The sequence below is a fragment of the Chiloscyllium punctatum genome, chromosome 21, assembly GCF_047496795.1.
Source record: "Chiloscyllium punctatum isolate Juve2018m chromosome 21, sChiPun1.3, whole genome shotgun sequence".
Lineage (NCBI taxonomy): Eukaryota > Metazoa > Chordata > Chondrichthyes > Orectolobiformes > Hemiscylliidae > Chiloscyllium > Chiloscyllium punctatum.
The window spans coordinates 93,027,259-93,054,564 of NC_092759.1; the positions used below are offsets into that span (position 1 = coordinate 93,027,259).

At 45.6% G+C, this 27,306-nt stretch overlaps 1 long non-coding RNA gene across 1 annotated transcript; it reads left to right on the forward strand.

Annotated features, from left to right (window-relative positions):
• Positions 1-1,445: 1,445 nt before the first annotated feature.
• Positions 1,446-16,641, forward strand: LOC140492416 (uncharacterized). The gene is made up of 4 exons (XR_011963576.1): positions 1,446-1,488; positions 4,138-4,220; positions 5,965-6,064; positions 16,549-16,641. It is a non-coding gene; the product is annotated as an uncharacterized lncRNA (long non-coding RNA).
• The last annotated feature ends 10,665 nt before the right edge of the window (positions 16,642-27,306 follow it).

Below are 27,306 nucleotides of genomic sequence, written 5' to 3' on the forward strand. Positions count from 1 at the left end.
GAGATAGGGTGGGAAGAGCTGTAATCCAGGCAGCTGTGGGAGTCGGTGGGTTTGTAAAAAATGTCAGTGTCAAGTCGGTCATCATTAATGGCGATGGAGAGGTCTAGGAAGGGGAGGGTGGTGTCAGAGATGGTCCAGGTAAGTTTAAGGTCAGGGTGGAATGTGTTGGTGAAGTTGATGAATTGCTCAACCTCCTCGCAGGAGCACAAGGTGGCGCCAGTGCAGTCATCAATGTAGTGGACTGGGGAGTAATTACGGAAGATCGACTGTTCTATGTAGCCAACAAAGAGACAGGTATAGCTGGGGCCCATACGTGTTTCCATGGCTACCCCTTTGGTCTGGAAGAAGTGGGAGGATTCGAAGGAGAAATTGTTAAAGTGAGGACCAGTTCAGCCAAACGAATGAGAGTGTTGGTGGAAGGGTACTGTTGGGGATGTTGGGAGAGGAAAAAATGGAGGGCTTGGAGGCCCTGGTCATGGCGGATGGAGGTATAGAGGGAGTGGATATCCATGTTGAAGATGAGGCATTGGGAGCTGGGGAAACAGAAGTTTTGGACGAGGTGGAGGGCGTGGGTGGTGTCTCAAACGTATGTGGGGAGTTCCTGGACTGGGGGGATAGGACAGTGTCATGGTAGGTAGAGATGAGTTTAGTGGGGCAGGAGCATGCTGAGACAATGGGTCGGCCAGAGTGGTCAGGCTTGTGGACCTTGGGAAGGAGGTAGAACCGCGCAGTGCGGGGTTCCTGGACTATGAGGTTGGAAGCTGTGGGTGGGAGATCTCCTGAGTTGATGAGGTTCTGTGTGGTCTGGGAGATGAAGGTTTGGTGATGGGGGTGGGGTAATGGTCGAGGGGGCAGTAAGAAGAGGTGTCCTCGAGTGGGCTTTTGGCTTCAGCAGTGTCAAGGTCAGTGCGCCAGACTAACACTGCGCCCCCTTTATCTGCTGGCAAAATGGTGAAGTTGGGATTGGAGCAGAGGGATTGGAGGGCTGCACGTTGTGAGGGTGAGAGGTTGGAGTGGGGGAGGGGGGTAGACAGGTTAAGGCAGCTAATGTCCCGGCGGCAGTTGGAAATGAAAGGTCGAGGGCAGGTAATAGGCCAGCACGGGGTGTCCAGGTGGATGCAGTGTGTTGGAGGTGGGTGAAGGGGTCCTTGGAATGTGGGCAGGAGTCCTGATTGTGAAAGTAATCTTGGACATGGAGGCAACGGAAGAATTGTTTGCCCAGATTATTTTTTCTTGAGTATTTTTGACAGTCAAGAATTCTTTTTTCCAATAAGCAAGTGTATTTTCCATCCATTTCTGATAATCAAATTCTGAACCATTTTCATTACCTGTAATCCATTTTGCACTCCCTGAAACATTAACTTTGTTTCTCCTTCCACAGATACCAGTGATTAATGCCAAAGCCCTGTTGCTTGTGGAGTGGGTGATGTTTGACTTTCTTGTGCAGCTGCAGTTTGTGTGGTGAAGGTGCTCCCACAATGTGGTTGGGTAAGAGACATTACAGATTATTCATTACAGCAACAGTGATTATTTGAAGATAATGTCCAAATCAAGAACAGTTTGTAGTTTTATGATCATGCTTATAATTTCACAAAAATGTAATTGAGAACTTTAGAAATAAGGCCAGGGATGGAGATTTTAGGACAGGTGACCAAAAGCATTGCCAAAAAGCAGGCTTTGAGGGATTTCTTAAAGGTGAAAAGCAGACCTGTGAGGTTTTGTCTGTAAGTTCCAGACCATGTTGCTTTAGTAACTGTAGAATCAGCTACACAGTTGAAGTAATGAATTAACCAATCGTTGGGAGTCTCAAAGAAAATGGGTTGAGACCTCGATAAAGGATGTGTGGTGCAGGGAGCTAGGGATGATAACAGCCAGGAATCAAATCAAGAATGAGAATTTTAAATTGTTGTTGCTTATGAATAGGAGCCTTTTGACAGATCAACATGTTTGGGGAGAAGTGAGCACGTGGGCGATAGAGCTTTCATTTTTTCTTGAGATTACAGGGAGGTTGAATTTGGGAGGCTGGCCAGGAGTGTGTTTGGATAATTAAGTTTTGAGATGACACACGATGGATGAGAGTTTCAGTATATGAGCTGAGATGAGGGTGGAATCACCTTGATATAGTGGTGTTGGAGTGGGACTGGGCTGTTCCCCTCACCTCACCTCCGGGATTCAGCTGGTTGTCAGGTTGTGAATCAGGGCAGTAACACAATCGGGAGCTGAGTGGCCCTGGTGCAGCCTAAAATGAGTGTCGCTCAGCTGGCTGTTGCTGAGCAGCTGCTGTTTGATAGCCCTGTTGATGACATCTTCCATCACTTTACTGCTGATCGAGTGTGGACTGACAGAGGGAAGTTGCTTGAGTTGGATTTGCCCTGTGATTTTGTGTTGAATATCCCTGGGCAATGTTCCACATTGTCGGTCGATGCCAGTGCTGGAGCGGTACGTGACTTGGTGGGTGGCAAGTTCTGGAGCACAATCTATCAGTATTATTGCCAGACTGTTAGCAGGACCCATAGCCTTTACACTACTTAACCATTTCTCGATATTGTTCGAACTAAATTGAACTGGCTTAAAGCTCACATCTGTGACGTTAGGAACCACTGGAGAAGGCTGACGTGGATCATCCCACTTTGCATTTGGCTGAAAATTACTGCAAATGCTGTCATCTTGTCTTTTGCATGGATGTGTGAAACCCCTCCATCAGTAAGGGTGGGGATATCTGTGGTGCTTCCTGCAAAGAGTTGTTTAATTGTCCATTACCATTCACAACTGGGTGTGGCAGAACTGCAGAGCTCTGATCTGATCCATTGATTGTGGGATCACTTAGCTCAGTTGCTTGCTGCTGATGCTGTTTGATGTGCAGATAGTCCTGCTTGGTAGCTTCACCAGGTTGACACTTCATTTTTATGTCTGTCTGGTGCTGCTCATGGCATGCTGTCCTTTCCTGTCCATTGTGATGGGTGAGTGCAGGATTTACGAACCCATGAGATTACAGATTGTGCTGGAGTACAGTTCTGCTGCTGTTGTTATCCCACAGTGCCTCAGCGAGATCCAGTTTGAGTTCCTACATCTGTCCTATTTAGCACGGTGATAGTACCACTCGGCACAATGGAGGTTTTTCTCAACTTTAAGGTAAGGCTTTGTCTCCAAAAAGACTGTGGGATGGTCGGTCTTATCGATACTGTCATGGACAGATGTATTTGCTGCTGGTTGATTCATACTGATAAGATGTAGTATGTTTTTTCCCTCTTGCTGGTTCCGTTACCGCCTGCTGCAAACCCAGTTGAGCAGCTATGTCCTTGAGGACCCGACCAGCTCAGTCAGTAATCCTGCTGCTGAGCTACGCTTGGTAAAGGACATTCAAATCCTGTACCCAGAGTAGGCTTGTCACCATCTTATTGCCTCAGTGCTTCCTCCAAGTGTTGTTCAACGTGGAGGAGCACTGATTCATCAGCTGCGGGAGCACGGTACGTGGTAATTAGCAGGAGCCATGTGACTTCCTGGTGTCCAAAGTCAATGCTAAGTACTCCCAAGGCAAATGGTTCCTGTGTGTACACTACTGTGCCATCACCTCTGCCTGGTCTGTCCTGCTGGTGGGACAGGACATATCCAGAGATTTCAGGAGAAAGTGAAGACTGCAGATGCTGGAGATCAGAGTCGAGAGTGTGGTGCTGGAAAAGCACAGCAGGTCAGGCTGATGAAGGGCTTAGGCTCAAAACATCGATTCTCCTGCTCCTCAGATGCTGCCTGACCTGTTGTACTTCTCCATCATCACACTCTATCTAGGGATGGTTATTGTGGTGTCTGGCCATTATCTGTAAGGGGTTACTCTGTGAGTATGACTTTGTCAGGCTGTTCCTTGCCTAGTCTGTGAGACAGCTCGGCACAAAAAAACACAGATGTTAGTGAGCAGGATGTTGCAGAGTCGAGAGGGCTGATTCTGTGGTTGTATTTCCTAATGCCTTGTTAGATGCCGAGTGGTCCATCCAGTTTCATTCCTTTGTTGAGACTTTGCAGTGATTAATACAGTGGGTAGCTTGTTGGCCAACTGTCAGGTTGGCAGGATTTTTTTCGCCTTTGACAATGGTTCCATGGAGATCAGGAGATTCCTAATTCATTATTTTTTCTTGAATTCAGATTCTACCATCTGCCGAGCTGGGATTCGAACAAGGACTTCAGTTGTACATTTTAATATTCTGGATAAAAGTTAAATACATTAGGTTTGTTCATTCATTTTAAATATCACTAACCCTGGTTTTGCTTCTTTGTAAAACACTGTCCATCATCCTGTCTCCTTCATCCTTCCCTCCAACAACAAGAGCAAGGCGCACATTGAGTTTCTCTGTCACTAAGACTGAGACAATCTGATCAGCTGCCTCTGCTGCTTCTCTCCCTCCCACTAGGCCACCGAGACAAGCTGCCTCACATGGTGTTCCTGATTTTTGTCCCAAACTTACATCTTTCTCCAGTCTCTTGTCAAGCCTTATCAGAGCTCACCTTGATCTTTTACTAGTCTCGCTAAACTACAGACATTCCAACTCTGTTTCCTCCTCATCACTCCCCCTCCCCAATTCACAGGTATTGTTCCTTGTTCTGTCTGTCTATCTTTTCTGGTTATGTCCTTCTCATCCATTCTGCCAAAAAAACTAATATTTGACCTCACCATCATTTGTAAATCCTGCTCCATCTCCACTCTCCCTTTCATTTCTGAATTCCTTGTATTTGGTGTCTCTCAAGGATCTATCCTTGGTCCCTCCTGTTTCTCACCTACACACTGCCAGGAAGTGACATTGTCCAAAAACACAGTGTGAGGTTTCACATGTACACTGACGATGTCCAGCTCTCCTTCCCCACCATCCCTCTCCATTGCTCCACTGTTGCTCAGTTACCAAACTGCTTATCACATTCCCACTACCCGATTAACTGCAATTTCCTCCAAAGAAACATTGTTACGGTTAAACCCATTACCTTCAGTTGCTATTACAAATTCCTTTCTCTTACTTCTGAGCCCCTCCCTCTCTCTGGGTGCAGTCTGAGATAGAACTAGACTCTTCACAACATTGCTGTCATATCTGTAACCCCACGGTGACCTTCTGATCAGACATCTATGCAATCACAAACACCAGGAATTCCAATCTCTAAAATGTTGCTTGTCTCCACCTCACCCTAGCTCCATTGCTACTGAAACCCCTTACCCATGTCAGTGTTACCTTAAACTTGATGAATCTGAAATGAACCCTTGATTTCGTGACTGACCCAGAATCTGTTAGCTTTCAGTGTTTCCTGCACAAATAACCCCCGATCCCTTTGTGGTGCAGCTTTCTACAGTTTCCACTATGTGAATAGCACTCCGTTCTCTTATTATCCCCTCCAAAATGACCGAGTTCACTTTTTCCCAAATTATACTCCATCTGACAACTTGTTGCCCCTTTCTCCTGTGCATCTCTCTCTCTTCACAATCCTCTTAGAACTTTACAGTTATGCCTTTTCCAGGAGTTTCCCCCCCCCCCCCCTCCCCATTCTTCTAAACATTTACTGGGAGCACTGGGCAGTGGGAAGCATGCAGAGTTGCTCTGTTTTTAGAGATACTGTATGGGAGGAGCTTGCTGCCCATTGGTCAGAATGGAGGCAACTTGCCCATCGAGCTGCATGAGCCTTTCACACCCCATGTCTTTTTTATGAAGCACAGCAGCAGCATGGAAGGAAAGAAAAGGAAGCAAATCCTGCTCTCCATATCTCACTGACTCTTGGAATATTCTGTCCCATGTGTCAAAGATCTGCCCTGTTCAATCACATGAAGTTCCAAGGTGGAAACTCCTAGAAACCCACATAAATTTCCACCTGAACTGACTGCTGACCTCCACAAGGGGTAATGTGTCCAGTCATCCTGGGCCAGGAGGAGGGGATGGTGCGAAGTTTCTAACCTGAACTGACAGTGATGGGTTTTATAAACTTGTATTACAGGATACTACAGGTGGACATTCAGATGGTAATCTCAGTCATTGTAACACCTAACTCTGATTGAATTCGTCAATTCATCAGGACCTGGATATTTACATTGTGTGTGAGTATTGTATTCCATCTGAATCCCATTTGCTGCATAAACGTTCTCCTTTGAATCTTCCCAAACCTTTAATGTGTGTCCTGTAATCCTTGTATAATGAGCTGATGGGTGTAAGGTTTATTATTATAACGTGTAACTTTTCTAAACCCCTCTGTCACAGCTTCCCGCAATTGCCTTTGCTACAAGGAGAACACCTCAGTTTCCCCAAACCCCTGATTCCCCAATGTCTGTTTGTTCTCTATTCGGCACACATCAGGATTGTGTTGGAACATTCTCCACTTGCCTGCATCAGTGCAGCCCCCAACACTATTAAAGAAAGTGACCATCCTCCAGGACAAAGCACTGTGTCTGAGTGGTGTCCCACCCACTACCTTCAGCATTCCCTCTCCCCATCCCAGAGACACAGTGGCATCACTGTGTAAAAGGTAAAGGCAGCATTGTCCTACCAGACCATAGGGCTGCTCTCTCATTAGGGAGGAAACTGGAGCCCCGGAAGAAACCCATGGAGACACTGGGAGAATGTGCAAGTCCCACAGACTTTGTCCAAAGCTGGAATCGAACCTGGGGTCCTGGCAACAGTACTAATCACTGAGCCACCGTGCCACCCTAAAATTGTAATCTGATTCACAACTACCACTTCCTCTGATAGTTCATTCCACACAGAAACCATTGTCTGAACAAAAATAAAAGAAAATTCCCAAACGCCTTTTTAAAGCCGTTCTGCTGTCACCTTAAAAGGTATGTACCCAGTCTTGAATCGTGTCCCTTCCTGGAAAGGACACCAGCTGTTCACGTTACTGATACCAACCCTCCATGTTTTGAGAAACGTCTAATAAGGTCACTCCTCAGCCTCCTGCGCGCCACTGAAAGAAGTCGCAGCCTATCCAGCCTCTGCTTATAATTCAAACTATCCACTCCCATCAACATCCTGGTAAATCTCTTCTGAATCTGCTCCAAAGACATAATGTCCTCCCGATATCAGCATGACCAGAACTGGACACAGAATTCCAGAAAAGGCCTCCCCAACATCCAAAATAACGTCCCAACTCTTGTACTCAAAGGTCTGAGCAATGAAGGCAAGTGTGCTAAGCACCTTCTTAACCACCCTGTCGACATGTGACACAGACTTGAAAGACCCAAACCCCACGGCCTCTTCATTCCATATCACGACTCGAGGCCCAGTTTTTAATTAGTGTAAGTCTGCCCTCGTTTGTTTTTTCAAGATGTTATATTTTGCATTTATTCCAATACAAAGGGAACAAAGGAGCAACTTTTGCACGAGGAGACTGGTACATGTATGGAATAAGCTGCCAGAAGTGGTGGAGGCTGACAATTATAGCATTTTAAAGGCATTTGGATACTTGACATGAATAGGAAAGATTTAGAGGGATATGGCCCAGGTGCTGGCAAGAGGGATAAGATTAGGTTCGGATATCTGGTCGGCATGGACAAATTTAACCGAAGGTTCTGTTTAGTGCTGTTCATCTGTGACTGAACTCAGTGGGTTTCAGTCTCTTCAAAGATAAATCTTAGTCGGTTTTATTTTAGTAAAGCTACAACATTCAGTAGGACGGTGGCTTATTTCTTTAAGTACACATCCTATGATACTTTGATTCAGTTTTTTAATGTAAAATATTGGTACTAATTTATTCTAGAGTAGTGTTTTGTAAAGCTATAAGACTATGTGCCTTTTCCTGGGTCTGTGGACTGTTAAGGTGCAGAGATTGCCATTCATACAGTGATGTGCTCTTCCTGTTGGACGTAGGAGATTAAGAAAAGTTTCAATGATCCTGATTGTCTGCAGGAAGTGAGGATGCAAATCCTGTAGAATTTCATGGACCAGATGGAGCGATGGTTAAAGGTAATGAAGAATTTAGAGGGGCCGGGGGTTGTGATAGGTGGCAGTTTTAGAAAGGTAGGAAAACTGCCAATCCAGTCAGGTAGATGGGTTTCCTCTCGGAAATGGAGGAGTGGAGGGCAAGTAGTGCAGGTGTCCCCTGTGGTTACTTCCATCTCAAACAATTATACTGTTTTGGAAAGCGTCGGGGGTCACAGACTCTCAGGGGAATATCGCACTGACAGCCAAGTTACTAGTGTAATGTCAGGTATATCAGGTTCCACGTGATCTATGGTGATAGGGGGCTCTCTAGTCTGCAGCACAGACAGCAGTTTCTGTTGTGAACAGTGAGACGTCAGAATGGGGTGGTACCTCCCTACTGCCTGGGGGAAGGATGGTTCTGAGGGTGCAGGATATTCTGAAAGGGGAGAATGATCAGTGGGAGGTCACTGTACACTGGTACCAATGGCAGAAGAGAAAAGGCTAAAGTCCTGATGAGAGAATATAGCAAATTAGCCTGGAGGATAATAAGCAGGTCCTTGTGGGTAGTAATATCTGGATTACTCCCGGTGCCACATGCGAGCGAGAGTAGCAATAGCAGGGTAGAGCAGATGAATGCGTGGCAAAGGATCTGATACAAGGGAGAAGATTCACATTTTTGGATCATTGGAATCTCTGCTGGTGTAGAATTGACATGCTTAAGAAGGATGGATTACACCTGAATTAGAAGGTGTCTAATATCCAAGCAGGGAGATTTGCTAGTGCTATTCGGGGGGCATTAAACCAGCGAGGGCGAAGGGGTAAACCAAGAGCTAGTGAGAAACGACGTAAGTCTGAGGCTGGTACAGTTGAGAAGTTAGACAGGCAAGGGAAAGGCACAGAAAGAGGTAGGACTGACAAGGTACAATAGACAATAGGTGCAGGAATAGGCCATTCTGCCCTTTGAGTCAGCACCACCATTCATTATGATCATGGCTGATCGTCCACAATCAGTATCCTGATCCTGTCTTATCTCCGTAACACTTGATTCCATAATCTTTAACAGCTCTATCCATCTCTTTCTTGAAAGTATCCAGAGACTTGGCCTCCACTGCCTTCTGGTTTAGTGCACTCCATGTGTCCACTACTCTCTGGGTGAAGACGTTTCTCCTCAACTCTGTTCTAAATGGCCTCTCCCTTATTTTTAAACTGTGTCCTCTGGTTCTGGACTCACCCATCCGTGGAAACATGCTTCCTGTCTCCAGAGTGTCCAACCCTTTAATAATCTTGTAGGTCTCCATCAGATCCGCTCTCATTCTTCTAAACTCAAGTGTATACAAGCTCAGTCCCTCCAATCTTTCAACATATGATCATTCCGCCATTCCGGGAATTGACCTCATGAACCTACCCAACACTCCCTCAATAGCCACAATGCTCTTCCTCAAATGTGGAGACCAAAACTGCACACAATACTCCAGGTGCGATCTTACCAGGGCCCTGTACAGCTGCAGAACGACCTCTTTGCTCCTATACTCAATTCATCTTGTTATGAGGCCAGCATGCAGTGAGCTTTCTTCACTACCTGCTGTACCTGCATGCTTGCTTTAATTGACCGATGTATAAAAATAACTATATCTTGTTGTACTTCCCCTTTACCAAACTTGACTCCTTTTAGATAGTAATCTGCCTTCCTGTTCTTGCTTCCAAAGTGGATAACCAAAAATTTATCCACATTAAACTGCATCTGCTATGCATCCGTCCACTCACCAAGTTAACCTGTATTCTCATAACATCCTCCTCACATTTCACCCTGCCACCCACCTTTGTGTCATCAGCAAATTTGCTAATATTACTTTTAATACGTTCATCTATATTATTAATGTATATTGTAAACAGCTGCGGTCCCAGCACCGAACCTTGTGGTACCCCACTAGTCACTGCCTGCCATTCTGAAAGGAAGCGTTTATCACTACTCTTTGCTTCCTGTTGGCCAGCCAATTTTCAATCCAAGTCAGTATATTCCCCTTTGTAAATCCATGCTGACTCTGACGAATCCTATTACTGCTATCCAAATGAGCCATAATTTCATCTTTTATAATTGACTCCAGCGTCTTCCTCACCACTGACATCAGGCTAACCGGTCTATAATTCCATGTTTTCTCTCTCCCACCTTACTTGAAAATTGGCACAACATTACCACCCTCCAATCTGACTCTACATCTCCTGATTCTGTGTCTCCCCCATTGCAAGGGACTGAACGTCATCCCTCACCAACAGGGCCATCCCGCCCCCTCTGCCCATCAGTCTGTCCTTTTGATAGCACTGCACTGCATTTATTTCAATGCAAGAGGTTTGACAGGGAAAGCAGATGAGCTTAAGATATAGTTTTGAACATGGGACTGGGATATAGTGGGTATTACAGAAACGTGGCTTAGGTTGGACAGGACAGGTAGCTTAATGTTCCAGGGAATAGATGTAAGAGGAAGGATAGAAAGGGGGATAAGAGAAAATGTGGAATGGTGTTTTTGATGAGGGATCATATTATTGTTGTGCTTAGGGAGGATATTCATGGAAGTTCGCCCGGTGAACTTACTTGGGTGGATTTGGCAAATAAGAACAGGATGATCACCTTATTGAGGTTGTCTGTGTAGGTTTCTTCCGGGTGCTCTGGTTTCCTCCCATAGTCCAAAGATGTGCAGGTTGGGTGGATAGTCCAGGATGAATTGCCCATAATGTTCAGAGTTGTGCAGGTTGGGTGGATTGGCCATGTGAAATTGCCTTCAGTGTTCAGGGATGTGCAGGTTGGGTGGATTGGCCATGTGAAATTGCCCATAGTTTTCAGGGATGTGCAGACTAGGTGGATTGGCCATGGGAAATGCAGCGTTACAGGGGTAAGAGAGGAGGCTCTGAGGGTCAGTGTGGATGTGATAGACCGAATGGCCTGATTCCACACTTGAGATTCTCTGACGATAATTCTACTAGTTTTAAAATAGTTACAGAAAATAATAGACCAAATCTAAAAGTTGGTGTTCAAAATTGGACAAATATGAATTTTGACGGTACAAGGTGAGAACTTTCAATATTTGTTTGCAACCCCCAGGTAAAAGGACGGCTGGAAAGTGGGAACATAAGAACAGAAGGAATAAGAGCAGGAGTAGGCCATCTGGCCCCTCAAGCCTGCACTGCCATTCAATAAGATCATGGCTGATCTTTTCATGGCCTCAGCTCCACTTTCCTGATCTCTCACCATAACCCTTAATTCCTTTCCTGTTTGCATATCTACATTTAGCCTTAAAGACATTCAAGTTGATAACGTCAACTGCTGCACTCAGCAAGGAATTCCACAGATTCATAAACCTTTAGCTGAAGAAGTTCCTCCTCAACTCTGTCCTAAATAAGATACCCCCTTATTTTGATGCTAGGTTGACCCGCCCCCCAATGGAAATGACCTCCTTGCTTCTATCTTCTCTATTCCCTTCTTAATTTTATTTTTTCCAATACAACCTCCATTCTTCTAAATTCCAACAATTATAGTCCCAGTCTATTCAGTCTCTCCACATGCACCAACACTCTCAACTCCCAACTCAACCTAGTGACCCCCCCCCCGCACCCCCTCCAGTGTCAGTACATCCTTGCTGAAGTAAGGAGATCAAACCTGTACACAGTACTCCAGGTGTGACCTCACCAGCACCCTGTACAACTGCAGCATAACCATCCCTCTAGCAAGGAAGGTCAATAGACCCTCCACCATCTCTTTTAGTCCCCTGGGATGCATGCCATCATGGCCAGGAGACCCATGTACTTTTGGGATGTTATCTTTCCCAACACTACCTCTTTCCTGAGAATGACTATTTCCATGTCCTCATTTGCCATTGCCTCCATAGTCCTGTGAAAATGAGACAACAAGAGTACATAGACAGTATGTTCCTGTTAAGGCCAAGTCTGGTAGGTGTCGAGAATGTTGTGTGTCTCGAGAAATTGAGGGTCTGGTCAAAAATATGGAGGGATATCGCAGGTACAGCCAGTTGGGTTTGAGTCAATCCCTCGGACTACAGGGGCAGTAGGAGTACACTTGAGGGAGAACAGGAGGGCAAAAAGGATACATGAGAGAGCTTTGGGGGGAAAGAGGTTTAAGGACAATCCAAAGAGATTCTACTAAACATGAAGGACAAAAGAGTAACCAGGCAGAGAATAATGACCCTCAAAGATCAACAAGGCTGTCTGTGGAACCAGAGAAGGTGGGAGAAATACTATCCAAGTATTTCATGTCAGCTTTTACTGAAAGAGGATATGGAAGCGCGAGACTTTGGAGAAATAAATAGTGATAACTTGACAACTATCCATATTATAGAGGAGGTTGTACTGGATGTCTTATACATAAAGCTGAGTAAATCTGTGGGACCTGATCAGGTGTATCCCAAATCTTTGTGGGAAGTTAGGGAAGTGATTGCTGGGCCCCTCGCTGAGATATTTCTATCACCGATAGCCACAGGTGAGGTGCTGCAAGACAGGCGCCATTATTTGAGAAAGGTGATGAGGAAAGGCCAGGGACCAATCCACTGGTAAGCCTGACGTTAGTGGCAGACAAGGTGTTGGAAGGAATTCTAAAGGACAGGTTTATATGTAGTTGGAAAGGCAAGAAGTGATTAGGGATAGTCAGCATGGCTTTGTACATACATCACTAACTTGGACTTCAGAAAGACATTCAAAAAGGTTCCACATAACAGACTGGTTAGCAAGTTAGACACCATGGGATGCAGAGAGAACCAGCTATTTGGATACAAATTGGCTGGAAGGTTGGAGACAGAGAGTAGTGCTTTTCGGACTGGAGGCCTGTGATGAGCAATATGGTGTAAGGATCGGTGCTGGGTCCACTGCTTGTCATCATTTATATCAGTGATTTCTGTGTGAATATATGAGGTATAGTTAGTGGGTTTACAGGAAACATCAAAATTGGAGGTGCACTGGACAGCAAAGAAGGTCACCTCAGAGTACAATGGGACTTCAATCAAATGGGCTGAGGATTGTCAGATCGAGTTTATTTCAGATAAATATGAGGTGCTTTATTTTGGAAAAGCAAATGAGGTCAGGAATTATACACTTAATGGGAAGGTCCTGGGGAGTGTTGCTGAACAAAGAGACCTTGGAGTGCAGGTTCATAGTTCCTTGAAAGTGAAATCATACGCCTTTACTGGTCAGTGCATTGAGTAGTGGAATTGGGACGTCATTTTGCAGCTGCACAGCACATTGATTCAGCCACTTCTGGAATTCTGCTTTCAGTCCTGGTCTCTCTGCTATCGGAATGATATTGTGAAACTTGGAAGGGTTCGGAAAAGATCCACAAAGACGTTGCCAGGGTTGCGGGTTTGAGCTATATAGGTAGAGGCTGAATAGGCTGGGGCTGTTTTCCCTGGAGCATCGGATACAATTGTGAGGGGCATGGATAGGGTGAAATCCCGGGGTCTTTTTCCCAGGATATGTATGTCCAAAGCTTGGGGGAACAGGCTTCAGGTGTGAGGGAAAAGATGTAAAAGGTACCTAAGGAGCAATGTTCTTAACTGAACATGGTACGTTTATGGAATGAGCTGCCAGAGGAAGTGTGGAGGCTGGTACAATTACCCAATTATGCCTTTGAGATGTTGTATGTGATTAGCAAAAGTTTAGAAGGATATAGGCCAAGAGCTGACATATGGGATGAGGTTAATTTAGGATATCTGGTCGGCATGGACAAGTTGGATCGAAGGGTCTGTTTCTCTGCTGTACATCTTTATGGCTCGACTCAAATTAAGATGGGTTTCTCTTTTATGGAGAGTTAGCAGAAGATCAAATAATTCTCCTTGGATTTGAGAAGGTTAGTCAGTGACTTCGACCAGAAGCAGATTTGTTTCCAGGATATTTAATTTACAGAGAGAAAGGGAGAAATTATTAACATCACAATTTTTAGTAACTACCTTCAGGTAACTGGCAAATAATGCAGGTTAAAAATGTGAAAATTATTTTACTCGCTAAGTTCTGAGCATCTGGAACAGTTTGACCAACAGCTCAATGAAGAATCAGTAGTTATTGTCAAAACAAATTTCGAATTTAACTTTTTTAAGGAAGGATTTGGAGGACTACAGACAAATGGGAGGTGAGTTGGGATAGACTGGCACCATCTCCAGAGGGGGAGAGTACAGCCCCAATGGGCTGAATAGCCCCAAACCTCTGTGCTCGGTGTTACTGCCCCATTCACTGTGAATGAAGAAGCTCATCACAGGGCAGAGCCGTAGACACCTACAGCATGGAATTAGACCCTTTGGTCGAACTGGTCCATGCCGACCAGATATCCCAACCTCATCTAGTCCCATTTGCCAACATTTGGCACATATCTCTCTACACCCTTCCTATTCACATACCCATCCAGATGCCAAATGGTGTAATTGTACAAGCCTCCACCACTTCCCTGAACAGGAGATTCCATACATGCACCAATCTCGGTGTGAAAAAAGTTATCCCTAGGGTCCAGTTTAAATCTTTCCCCCTCACCTTAAACCTACACCCTCTCATTCTAGACTCCCCCACCCCAGGGAAAAAACGTTGTCTATTTTTCCCATCCATACACCTCATGATTTTATAAAGCTCTATGATGTCACCACCCCAGCATCCGATGCTCTTGGGAGGAGCCCTCTCATGTCACAATGGGGCCCGGGTGCTTGACAGCAGCTTTAGACCAATAGGAGAATTGGCGTGATCCTCCAGTCAATGGGAGTGAATTGGGATGGGTCCAGCAGGCCAACACGTGGCCATAAGCTGTGCAGGCGCAGTGACATGGTGAGGGGGGACCTAGTGAGTGTGAAGGGAGTGGGAGAGACTGTAAAGTCTGGGGAAGAAATGGAGCTATTGTGGACTGGGAGGGTTTATAAATGCACGGTTTTAGGATGCTAGACCTGAATTAGAAATTCCTGGTAAATTAGAACCAAAAGAACTGCAGATGCTGTAAATCTCACACAACAACCAAAAGGTAAAGCTCAGCAGGTCTGACAGCATCTCAAGAGCAAGAGAATCGACGTTTTGGACATATTCTTTTCATCAGGAATGTCGGGATTGGAGTGGGGGGGAGTAGTAAGAGACCTGAGAAATAAATAAGAGGGATGTGTGGGGTTGGTGGGAAGGGAGCTAGGAAGGCTAGGAAGGTAGATGTAGGTGGAGGGTAATTGAGAGAGGGTGGAGTGGATAATTGGAAAGGAAGATGGACAGGTGGGACAGTTCAAGAGGGTGGTGTCGAGTTGGAGGGTTGTGTCTGGGATAAGGCAGGGGAGGGGCGATGAGGAAACTTTGATTCTCTGGTTAAAGGTATCCAATGGGGAAGATGAGATTTCAGCTGGATGTGGAAGGGTCCTTTGGAAGTGAGGGAGGAGGTGTGGGCACAGATTTTACACGTCTTGCATTGGCAAGGGAAGGGGCTGGGACTGGGTTTGTTGGGGTACATGGATCTGACTTGGAATTCACAGGGAATGTCTCTGTGGAATTCTGAAAGGAATGGAGAGAGAAATATATCTCTGGTGGGATCTGATTGTAGGTGGTGGAAATGACAGAGGATGATGCATTGTATCTGGGTGAAGGTGAGAACTGGGGGAATCTATCCTTGTTGCAGTTGGAGAGGTGTGGTTCAATGGCAGAGGTGTGGCAAGTGGTGGAGATACACTGGAGAGTATTGTTAACCACATGGGAGGGGAAATTGCAGTCCTTGAAATACGGGGTGATTTGGTATGTCCTGGAGTGTTCTGCCAGCTTGCATCAAGCTTCATTGGAACACTGCAGTAAGCATGAGACAGAGATGTTGGCCAGGGAACAGACTCGTATGTTAAAGTGACACGCAACTGGAAGGTTGGGGTCTGTTTTGCAGCAGAATGTAGATCATCAGCTGCCATTTCCAGCACCTCCACTGAGATGCTGCCAGACACAGGTTCCTGTCCCCTCCATTAACAGCTATACACCCTCCCAGCCAGATTGTTATCCACTCCTTTGTCTTTCCAAATGTTACTGTCTCTTTTGGGCTCCATCCCGACCTATTATTTACTCTTTAACCCCTATCTCCTGCAGACCAAAGATATGCAGGTTCGTTGAATTGGCCCAACTAAATTTCCTGTAGTGTTCGGGGATGTATAGGTTAGGTGCATTAGTCAAGGGAAATGTAGAATAATAGGGTCGGGGGATGAGTTTGGTTGAGAAACTCTTCAGAGGGTGGGTGTGGACTTGTTGGGCCGAATGGCCTGTTACCACACTGTAGGGATTCTAATTTTCCCAGCTGTTGTCGGTTCTGAGGAGGGGTGACTGGACCTAGAATGACCCTTGGTGTGTGCAGGAGGAGGAAACTGGAAAGGGGAGTTGGATCCAGTTGAGACTGGGAGGGTTTAATTACACCCTGAACAGGTAGTTGGGCCTAAATTAGAAACTCTTGGTCCCACGTTTACAGCAAATGGAAAAATGGCTGTGGACCTCAGGCGGTGATAGTTCCTGGGTTATGGCCACCATCTTTATTTGGGGCATGGACATGTCCTCTGCCTGGGTGGGGGCGGGCATTTTGAAGAGGAGCATCTATACATCCAACACATACCAAGAGAAATATTTGTCTTTACTGTTCAGCCTGCACTGACTGTGAGTTTTGTTTTGTGAATTCATTTTATAGGATATTAATTGAGAATAATTGAGACGGGGATCTCCAAAGCAATTTTCTATCATCAGCAGGGTCATCAGGATCTGAATACCATTGACATTTAACTGTGGAAGGAGAAAGGTTTGTCTGTTCTGTCTGAGGGCAAGTATCTTTTTTTTCAAGCAAAAAGAAGAAAGATGTTCAAACTGTGGTTGGATCACCCTTGGGGTTTGTGCTCAATTCTGGGCCCTGCAGCTGTGGAAGAAGGTATTGGCCTAAGAGGGAGCACAGATTTATCCAAATTACACCTCATCTCTCTATAGGAACGGTCAGATTTAGACCCAATCACCCATTTCATGATGTTAACCTGTAAACTCCTTATTTTCAATTCCCTACAAACTTCTCATTAAAATTCCTTGTGGACTCAAATTCCAGCACCATTTCAGGTGAAATGTCCCAGGTTCTGACAACTGTCTGTTCATTCAGAAACTGCTGAAGTCCATGTTGACTCTGGGGTTACAAATGGCTGAATTGTAAGGTGAGCTGCTGTTCCTGAGCTCCCATTGAGATGCATTGGAACAGTACAGGAGGCTGAGGGCAGTGTAGGTGTGAGCAGACAATGAAAATGACAGGGCTGCACTGTGAGGGCTGCTTGGCTCAATGAGTGTGTTTTGGAGTTGGTTGTAAACAGAGCGAGGGGAGACAGGGGGAAGGTGACCTACAGCTTCAGTTTTAGTTCAGGCCATTCAGAAATTCACATGTTCCCAGTGGGAACAGCCAAGTTGTAAGCGATACCGGCTGAGGTTTTTTAAAAAGTTTTTAAAAGTGTAAAAAGTTAGCTTAAGTAAAGATCATGGCTTTATATTATAATGGAAATGTTTGAAGTGAAGGAAGGTTGCCAGCTCATTTCAATTCTCTTAATGGGAGTGACTAGCTCAAACTAGAGAGACGTTGTGACAGGATACCTCAGACCAGTGGTGTGCTCCTCTTGCACAATGTGGGAAATAAGGGACGCTTCCAGTGTCCGTGACGGCTATGTGTGCAGGAAGAGTGCCCATCTGCAACTGCTGGGAAACTGCTTTTCAGACCTGGACTCACTGTGGAGCAATATTGAGAATGTTATGGACAGCACTTTTAGTGAGTTAGTCACACTGCAGGTGAGGATTACACAGGGAGAAAGGGAATGAGTGACCATCAGATCAAGTAAAAGGCTCAGGAAGGAAGTTAAGGACGCCCCAGTGATCATTCCCCTTCTCAAATAGATGTTGTGCACCGCTTGGGATTCGATAAGGGGGGAATCAGGTTGGGTGGACTCTCAGGGGAAATCAGCAACAGCCAGGTTCATGACACCACAGATAGCTCCGCTGCGCAGAACTGGAGGTAGGCGAATGGCAGACCCATAGTGACAGGGGATCCAGTAGTCAGGGTCAGAGACAGGCGCGTCTGTAGCCACAGACATGAATCCAGGACAGTGGAATTGAACCCAGGTCTATTTATTATAAGTGCACAGACCAATAAAGGTCAGCGCCCCAAATGCAACCTTCAGCACTTGGTCACCCTGAAGCTCTACATTCCAGCGACTACGCCCTTGTTCTGAGCCCTTCAGAGGGATTGAAGGGGAGGGGAGAAAACAGGAACAGGGTTGTGTTGTAGATCTACAAAATAACCATCACCCTCCACTCTCGGACTCCCCCCTCTGTATCCCATCCCCATCATGCCTCTTCCCTACCACAGGGAAAAGACCTTGTGTATTTACCCTATCCATGCCCCTACTGATTTTATAAACCTCTATAAGGTCACCCATCAGCATCTGACGCTCCAGGGAAAACAATGTGTTCAGCCTCTTCCTGTAGCTCAAATCCTCCAACCCTGGCAACATGCTTGTAATAATTTGCTGACCCCTTTCAAGTTTCACAATATTGTTTTGATAGGAAGGAGACCAGAATTGCACGCAATGTTCCGAGCGTGACCTAACCAATGTCCTGTACAGCCGCAATATGACTTCCCAACTCCTATACTCAGTGCTCTGACCAATAAAGGAAAGCATACTAAACACCTTCTTCACTATCCTATCTACCTGCGATTCTGCTTTCAAGGAGCTATGAACCTGCACTCCAAGGTCTCTTTGTTCAGCAGCACTCCCGAGGACCTTAAAATTATACACCCTGCTAATATTTGCTTTTCCTAAATGCAGCACCTCACATTTATCTAAATTAAACTCCATCTGCCAGTCCTCAGCACATTCAACAATCTGATCAAGATCCCATTGTAATCTAAGTTAATCCTCTTCACTGTCCACTACACCTCCAATTTTGGTGTCATCTTACTAACAATACTTCCTATATTCACATCCAAATCATTTATATAAATTATGAAATTTCGTGGATCCAGCACCTATCCTTTATGACACCCCACTGGTCACAGGTCTCCAATCTGAAAAGCAACCTCCCACCACTACTTTTGAACAAGTTTTGTATCAAAATGGCTAGTTCTCCTGTATTCCAAGAGATCTAACCTTGCTAACCAGTCTCCCATGGGGAACCTTGTTAAATGCCTTACTGGAGTCCATGTAGATCATTTCCACCGCTTTGTACTCATCAATCCTCTTTGTTGTTACTTCAAAACAATTTACACAAGTTCATGAGACGTGATTTCTCACACACAAAGCAGTTATTAATATCCAGGACTTAACTCTGTACATTGGGGTCTGCGTCACCCAGTTATGGGTGTTAATATTCTGGATAAAGTTCACGTACACCAGCTTTGTGTTGGTGACTGTGTATTGAGTCTTGTTAATATCACCAACACAGATGAGTTCCAACTGAAAGGCAGTCCCTATATCCCTAAACTCCCTCCCATCTGCTCTGTTTCCTCCATCCCGACCATAGATAGTAAGTGGGAGGAGCTCATGGAGTTTCCATGTGAGTGAGATTGAGAAAAACCTTCCCTTCTTTCCACTAGCCCACCAAGAAATGGTGGTAGTGTACTTACCTCTGGACCAACAGAATCGGGTTCAGAGTTTGGTAACAGCAGCTTTGAAGAGGCTGATTAGAAAACGTGGCCAAGCCACCAGGCCATTCAGTCTCCCAGCTGTCCCTGCCTGAGCCTCCAAACAGAACCATCCTGTAGTTTCTCTCCTGTCAGACTCTCCCATTGCTCAGTTTGTCCAGGATCCCCTCCTGCTGCTGCACTGCTCCTGTCCCTCACTGACCTGTCCATCCCCCAGTGTCCTCCACATTCATTCATTGTTTACAATCCCATTGTCCCAGTCCTGCAGCCCCGCCCCCTCCACTCTATTGGGCACAGCTGCTGTCAATCACCCAGGCACCTGTGTGATCTGGAGCATGCTCTGTAGGAGGGGAGACCAGTGCTCGGGCGCAGTGCTGGCCAATTGTTGACGTATGTGCAGGGTGGGTCAGTGCCAGCGAGGGAGGCTGTGGATGTGTGGGATTAATCTGTCATTGGCTGCTCCCTCCCTTCCTCCCTCTGAGAACAGGACCCAGGGGAATGGTCCCTGCCCTGGTATCGTGACAAGTAGTCGGCGTATCTTTGGGGGGAGTATTTTGCAGAAAGTTATCAGAACTCGGGTGAAGATTCAGGAATGTTATGGAAAGGAACAAAGGTGGGCCTGCAATTAAAGTTCTAATTTGGTTCATTTTAGTTCAACCAGTTATGATTTGTCCAGTGTGTGCAGGATGGTTTTCATCAGAGGGTCGGTATGGGGGAAATAAATAAGAGGTTCCAGATTGGAAAAAAAATCAATGTTATTCTGACCAAGAAGGAAACCCTGGAAGGTGGGGGAGGATTCACCAACACCCAGGAGTTTCCGAGTCAGATTCATTGATTTGATTTGATTATATTTCCTGCAGTGTGGAAACATGTCCTTCGGCCCAGCCAGTCCACACCGACCCTCGGAAGTGTAGCCCACCCAGACCCATTTCACTCTGACTAATGTACCGAACACTATGGGCAATTTAGCATGGCTGATTCACCTGATCTACGCATCTTTGGATTGTGGGAGGAAACCGGAGCACCCGGAGGAAACCCACGCAGACACGGGGAGAACATGCAAATTCCACACACAGTCACCCAAGACTGGAATCGAACCTGGGACCCGAGTGCTGTGAGGCAGCAGTGCCATCGTCCCACCCCTTTGTTTTGGTCCTCAGTCTGCAGGCAGGAGCTCGGAAGCTGAATTCAACGACTTGTATTCTCTGTTGTAGAGTACTGAAAGGGCGGATTTGTGGATGAGAAATTCAAACTGAACTTCATGTTCAGTTTTGATAGTTACTTGATCCATGCCGATCTGAATATCATTGGCCTTTTCATGTGGAAGGAAAGGTGTGTATTCACTCCGTGGGCGAATATTTCAAATGTCAGTGTGTCTAGAAAAATTACTGAGACACAGCCAAGTCCATGTTAGCGTGGTGACTGTAGAGAGAGATTACATTTGTTTTTAAAAGTCTGAAAAATCATGGCACATTTCCCAGGAATAATTAAGTTTCAGATGTGTTTTGTCTGAGGACAAGTTTTTAATTAATCATACAACCAGAAAGACACAAGGATCCCTACACCATGGAAAATACTATGAAAACGGGATTGTTGTAAAGGGGTTAATTATCGATCATGGTATGTTAACCGTTGACGTTGTCACGTTGGTTCCTGCGCCGTGGGGAAACACTGGAAATGTGATGAATGCAGTGTAGGTTTCAGTTATTCAACTGGATAAGGTGCAGAAGAAATGGGCTCAGGGGTCTGAGTTAGAGGGAGAGGTTGGACAAGCGAGGTTTTGTTTTTGTTTAGAGCAGAGGAAATAGAGGGAAGATCTATTTCTGGAAGTGTACAATATCATGAGAGGCTTGGGAAAGGTGAATGCACTCAGTCTTTTTCCCAGGAAACCAAGGAGTGGAGGGCATCAGTTTCGGGTTAGAGGAGAAATTATGAAAGCGAACCTGAGGGGCAACTGTTTTACATAGAAGGTGGTATGTATATGGACTGAGCTGACAGTGGAAGTTGTTGAGGTGGATACATTAACATGTAAAAGACATTTGTACAAATTCATGGATAGCAAAGGGTCAGATGCAGATGGGCCAAGTGCAGGGGAATGGGTTCACATATATTGGCTGGCATGGACCAGTTTGGGCCAAAGGACCTATCTCTGCTGTAGGACTCTGACTCCAAATATATTTACTATTCCTCCCACCACCTCTGGTAGTACCCTGGGATGTATTCCATCAGGGCAAAGTGACTTGTCTGCCTTTAGCTACATTAGCTTACCCAGCTCTAATACTCTCGTGATAATGATTGTTCCTCTGTCCTCGCCTTCCTCCGTCTCCTTATCAATTACTGCCATGCTCTTCGTATCCTCCACTGTGAAGACTGACTGCTGTGTGCTCATATTCCTGAACCCTGCTGGATAGGGATAACTCGGCACAGAACTCTGAGAGGTCTTCTTTGAGTCTTTTATTGACGAAACATGGCAGTTACATGGATAGTGTACATGCAGAACACCTCCAGGCAGCATCAGGTAACTCCCCACCTGTCCGATGTATGGCTCCCATTCTTATAACTTTGTGGTTTGTGGTTTTGAATGGACGCTGTCTCTCAATATTATCTCCATGGCAATGACAGTTTAAAAAGTCGAGTTCAGCTCAGCACTTTGTGGTTAAACCACATACCCCTCCCCCACACCCCTGTGGCTCAGTCAGGTATCTGACAGGCACTTCAGTTTCAGTGGGGCTGTCTGTCAGGATTCTGATGTGGAAGAGCCGCTGTTGGAGCGGGGTGGGCAAAGTTAAAAACCACACATCACCAAGTTGTAGTCCAACATGTTTATTTGGAAGTACAAGCTTTTTCTAGTGTGCTGTGATTTTGAACTCAATCAGGATTATCTCTATGGTAACAGTTAAGTGCTTCAACAATTACAGAGGCCATATGTTCTCCACACAAGAGTTTCCCCTCTAGCAGTGTAAACTGCTATTCTGGCCCTGGGGATAGCTACTCATCACTTTTCTCCCCAATCCCATCAAGCTTTCTGTTGATTTTTTAAAGTTTTTCTAATCTCCTAGTTTCTCCTTAGTCTTCGCCAATTTGTATGTTTTCTATTTCAATTTGGTAAACTCCCTTATTTCCGAAGCCACCCGTGTCAGATTATTCCATTTCCTACAGTCCTTCCTTTTCACTGATATATACTGTTGCTGAGCAGTTTGAAAAATTCATTGCTATTCCTCCACTGTCTGTCAACTGTCCCACCTTAAAGTCTTTGCTTCCGGTCTACATTAGCCAACTCCTGCCTCATCCTATTGTAGTCTCCTTTGTTCAAGTACAGGATCTTGGGATTGGATTTAATCTTCCTGCTTCCCAACTGTATTATAAATTCAACCAGACTTATCACAAGTCTTTTATCAGATTACGAGGTGAGGCGATGTTACCTGGGTGTTTTGGTTTTCATTGTCAGACACTTTGGCTTTGTAATAAAGTACAGGATAGATATTCAAAACAGAGTATTCTGGACGGTGTGAATGTACTGAACAGTCTAAAACCATAAATCACTGTCTCCCCTCAGTTTACATGATTTGGAGATTCCGGTGATGGACTGGGGTGTACAAAGTTAAAAATCTCACAACACCAGGTTATAGTCCCTCAGGTTTAATTGGAAGCACACTAGCTTTCAGAGCGTTGCTCCTTCATCACGATCCAATTAAATCTGTTGGACTATAATCTGTTGTTGTGTGATTTTTAACTCACCTCAGTTTAAAATTGCAAAATCATTATCTCCCACATGCTTCCTTACTATCTAAGTTGGAAATGCTAATCCACCTGACTATCCTGCATTTTCTGAAAATCTCCTTTGGTGAAGGTGGTGAGTTTTGGATTCAGCTTACCAGTTATTACCATAAGAAGATAAGCACTGGGCACAGGGGAGGCAATGCAGCCCTTCGAACCAGCTCCACCATTTAATACCATGATGATTGAGCTCACCTCGCTCTCAGCTGGATTTTCCCACCTGCTCTCTCTCACCCGTCAACTCATTGCAAATTCAACATCTGTGTCTCTTCAGTAAATTTGCTCATTGTCCTGGCATCCACTGCATTTTGAATAGGGAATTCTACAGATTCATAGCACATTGAGATAGGTACATTTCTTCTTCATGAGAATAGAATAGAAACAGAGTCCACACCAACCCTATGAAGAGCATCCCATTCAGACTCACCCATTCCCTGTATTTCCCCTGGTTAATGGCTTAACCTGCACAGGCATGGACACAGGGAATTTCGCATAAGCAATCCGCTTAACCCGCACATCTTTGGACTGTGGGATGAAACTGGAGCACCCAGAGGAAACCCACACAGGCACGGGGAGAACGCGTAAACTCCACACAGTCACCGAAGGCTGAATCAAATCCAGGTCCCTGACTCTGTGAGTCAGCAATGCTAACCATTGAGACACCTCTACTTAAAATCTTCACCTCCTATTAACCTCTCCACACCCCCAGTTGGCTGAATCTGTATTCCTTACATCAGAAAATCAGGTTGTGGAAGCAGATGTCTCAGTCAAACCCAGTGACAGTCCATATGTTCTGTGTGTCTGAATGGGGATCAGATACACAACACCCTCCAGTCCACAATTTTCATTGACTTTCCAGAGACAGGGCTCCAGTGGCTTCATTTGGACTATAACTCCCACAATCCCTGAGGCAGGGATCACACGTGTGTGGGGAAATCTGGCACTGTACATGTACAGAATGTGGGCGGGTTTTCGAGCATGTGCTTTGGGTAAATATACTTTGCAGAAAGTTTTTAACACTATGATTGGCTGGAGGATGAATGTATCTGCTCATAGTATTGATCTGTTGGGGGAGGGGGTCAAAGTGTCACTACACCCATGTAGGCCTTCCCCCATCCCCAATTCATTGTAATGGAGGGAATCAACTAATTGGGAACGAAGAAGGATCTGACCCATTCTCGCAGACTGAAGGTTCCTCTTCTGTCCAGGATCTGCCACCTCCCTTTCTGTTTCCTTTTGTTTCATTGTGCTGTTGCATTATTGACTTGCAGCAACTGAAGGGAAAGGAAGTGAACCCAGAAAGGGTGCAGAGTCTAACCAGGGACGGGAAATGGTGGCATGGAGCTGTGTATCAGTAACTCCATGAGAATGGGGAGGGTGTACATTAGTAGGTAGGAGAGTTAGAATGGTGGGAGAGAGTAAGTGGGCTGGATGGTTACAGCTTTGGGGGAAGAAAGGTGGAAAATATTCCAGAGAAACTAGAATTGTCTGTTCTGAATTTCTAACCTGTGCATATTCCTTTATACAGGCTGCTAGATGGTGAAGATTTGCAGACTTCAATCTCAAAATCATGTGCAGATCATGATTAAGTTAACCAACGTTTGAAGAAGCAAAGATAGAGAATCACTCGGCCAAAATCCTGCAGCGCTCTCCTCGCAGCATTGTCGTTCTCTCTGCACCAAATTGACTGTGAATTGTACAAGACAGGAGCTCACTACCATCTTCCCAAGGGTAACTAGAGATGGGGAATAAATGCTGGCTGAGCCAGTGATGCCCATATCCTGGGAATGGTTTCTATCTCTAGTTGCTGAACCCTGGTTGATGTTACTGCAGGATGATGAGGGATGCTGAGTGCATCCTCCAGGAGGCAGCACCATCACATTACTCCCACCTACACCCACACAATAACACAGCAACGTTACTGGAACAAAAGACAGTGAAGCCAAAGGAGGGCTTAGATATAGTTCTTCAAGGTAAAGTCATGAAAAGGGATTGGAACACAGCAGGAACAGGAGCCTGAGCTGGATGGTCAGCTGTTTCCCATTGAATGGTGGAGCAGGATTGAAAGGCTGAAAGGTCTCCTCCTGCTGCTATCTCCGAGGTATGTATATAACCATGGAGCCCGGATAGGAAGAAGTGGGCAGGGATTCTCCAGGAGATTGCACTTCCACAGCAGTTTTCAGTGAGGGATGGTTTGATGGATTTTATTTAACATTTATCTTTAACACAAGGTTTGTAAATTTTGGTTTTAAAATGTTGTAAATGTTTTTTGCACAGCAAATAAAATTAAAGAATATAACGTAAACTGTCTGAATATAACAGTTTTAAAACTTTCAACCTTTGTAAAACAAAATCCTGTCTATTCCCGGACACCATCACTTTCCAGCTACTCAAACTCCAGGGAAATATTCCCTCCCTGTCTGAACCTTTGGTTTGATTTAACTGATTTTCAGTTCTCGTTCTGTGAGCTGTGAAGTGTTCTTTTTCCCCATTTCTCCGACCCAGAAATATTATCACAGCAAACTTCCCACCATCAAAATCATCATTATGCCATTTTGCTTTTGGTTAACATATAATCACCAGCAGTGCGAAAGTGAGGACTGCAGATGCTGGAAACCAGAGCCTAGATTAGAGGGCTGCTGGAAAAGGGCTTTTGCCAAAACATTCATTTTCCAGCTCCTCGGATCCTGCCTAACCTGCTGTGCTTTTCCAGCACCACTCTAATCTAGACATATCATCACCAGCAGTAAACCATTTGTGTGACCAATAGAATATCTCCAAACAAAGCCCATTGCGTGCCAAGCAAACCATTACAAGTTACAGAGTGAGAAGGGACTAAATCTAAGTAGAGTTGTGCGGAGGATGCAGCGGTGGAGATAAACCTCTATATCCCCTACGGTGCCCACCTCTATCTAAAGGCATAGAGAGCATTGATGCACACCACATGCTCCTTCTCCAAGGACACCCTGCTCTGTAGCCTTTATCCTCAATCATTGAATAAAATCCCTACAGTGTGGGAGGAGAGCATTGGCCCATCAAACTCCACCGACCATCCGAAGAACATCATGCCCAGAGCACTCTATCACTGTAACACTGCATTTCCCATGGCTGATCCACCTAGTCTGCACATTCCTGGATCCTGTGGACAATTTAGCACGACTGATCCACCTAACCTGCACATCTTTGGACTATGGGAGGAAACCAGAACACCTGGAGGGGACCCACACTATCATGGGGAGAATGTGGGAACTCCACACAGGCCGTTGACCAAGGCTGGACTCCAACCTTGTACCTGATGCTGTGAAGCAGCCGTGCTACCATCACAACTTAAATCAAAACAGATGATCTCTGGCATTGTGACATTGCTGTTTGTGGAGACTTAACTGCCCAGAGAGAGATCCTGAGGTTCAGAAAGTGGCAATGTAAGTTCAGTCACCTCCGACCCAGTTAATGTGTTAACAACAACAACATCAATACTCCAACAGTGTCATCGTGTACAAGGTCCACTCCTGACTCTGATGGACAGTAACATCCGAATCAGAGTCCTGCAGTCCACACGGAGCAGGGGGATGACCACGTCCCTGTGAGCACTCACTGGTGTCTCAATCATGTTGAAGACGCAGCAAATCCCTTGTCACACAGAGGGGTGAACAGCTCCTAACCAGTGTGAACACGCTGGGGTCTTGGGGGCAGGATGAATCACTGAATCCCTCTCCCACACTGAGCATCTGAATGAGGTCTCCCCCTGTGTAGGCTCACTGAGGTCTCAGTGGGGCAGGATGAATCACTGAATCCCTTCTCCCACACTGAGCATCTGAATGAGCTCTCCCCCTGTGTAGGCTCACGGAGGTCTCAGTGGGGCCGGATGAATCACTGAATCCCTTCTCCCATACTGACCATCTGAATGAGCTCTCCCCCTGTGTTGGCTCACTGAGGTCTCAGTGGGGCAGGATGAATCACTGAATCCCCTCTCACACAGTGAACATCTGAATGAGCTCTCCCCTG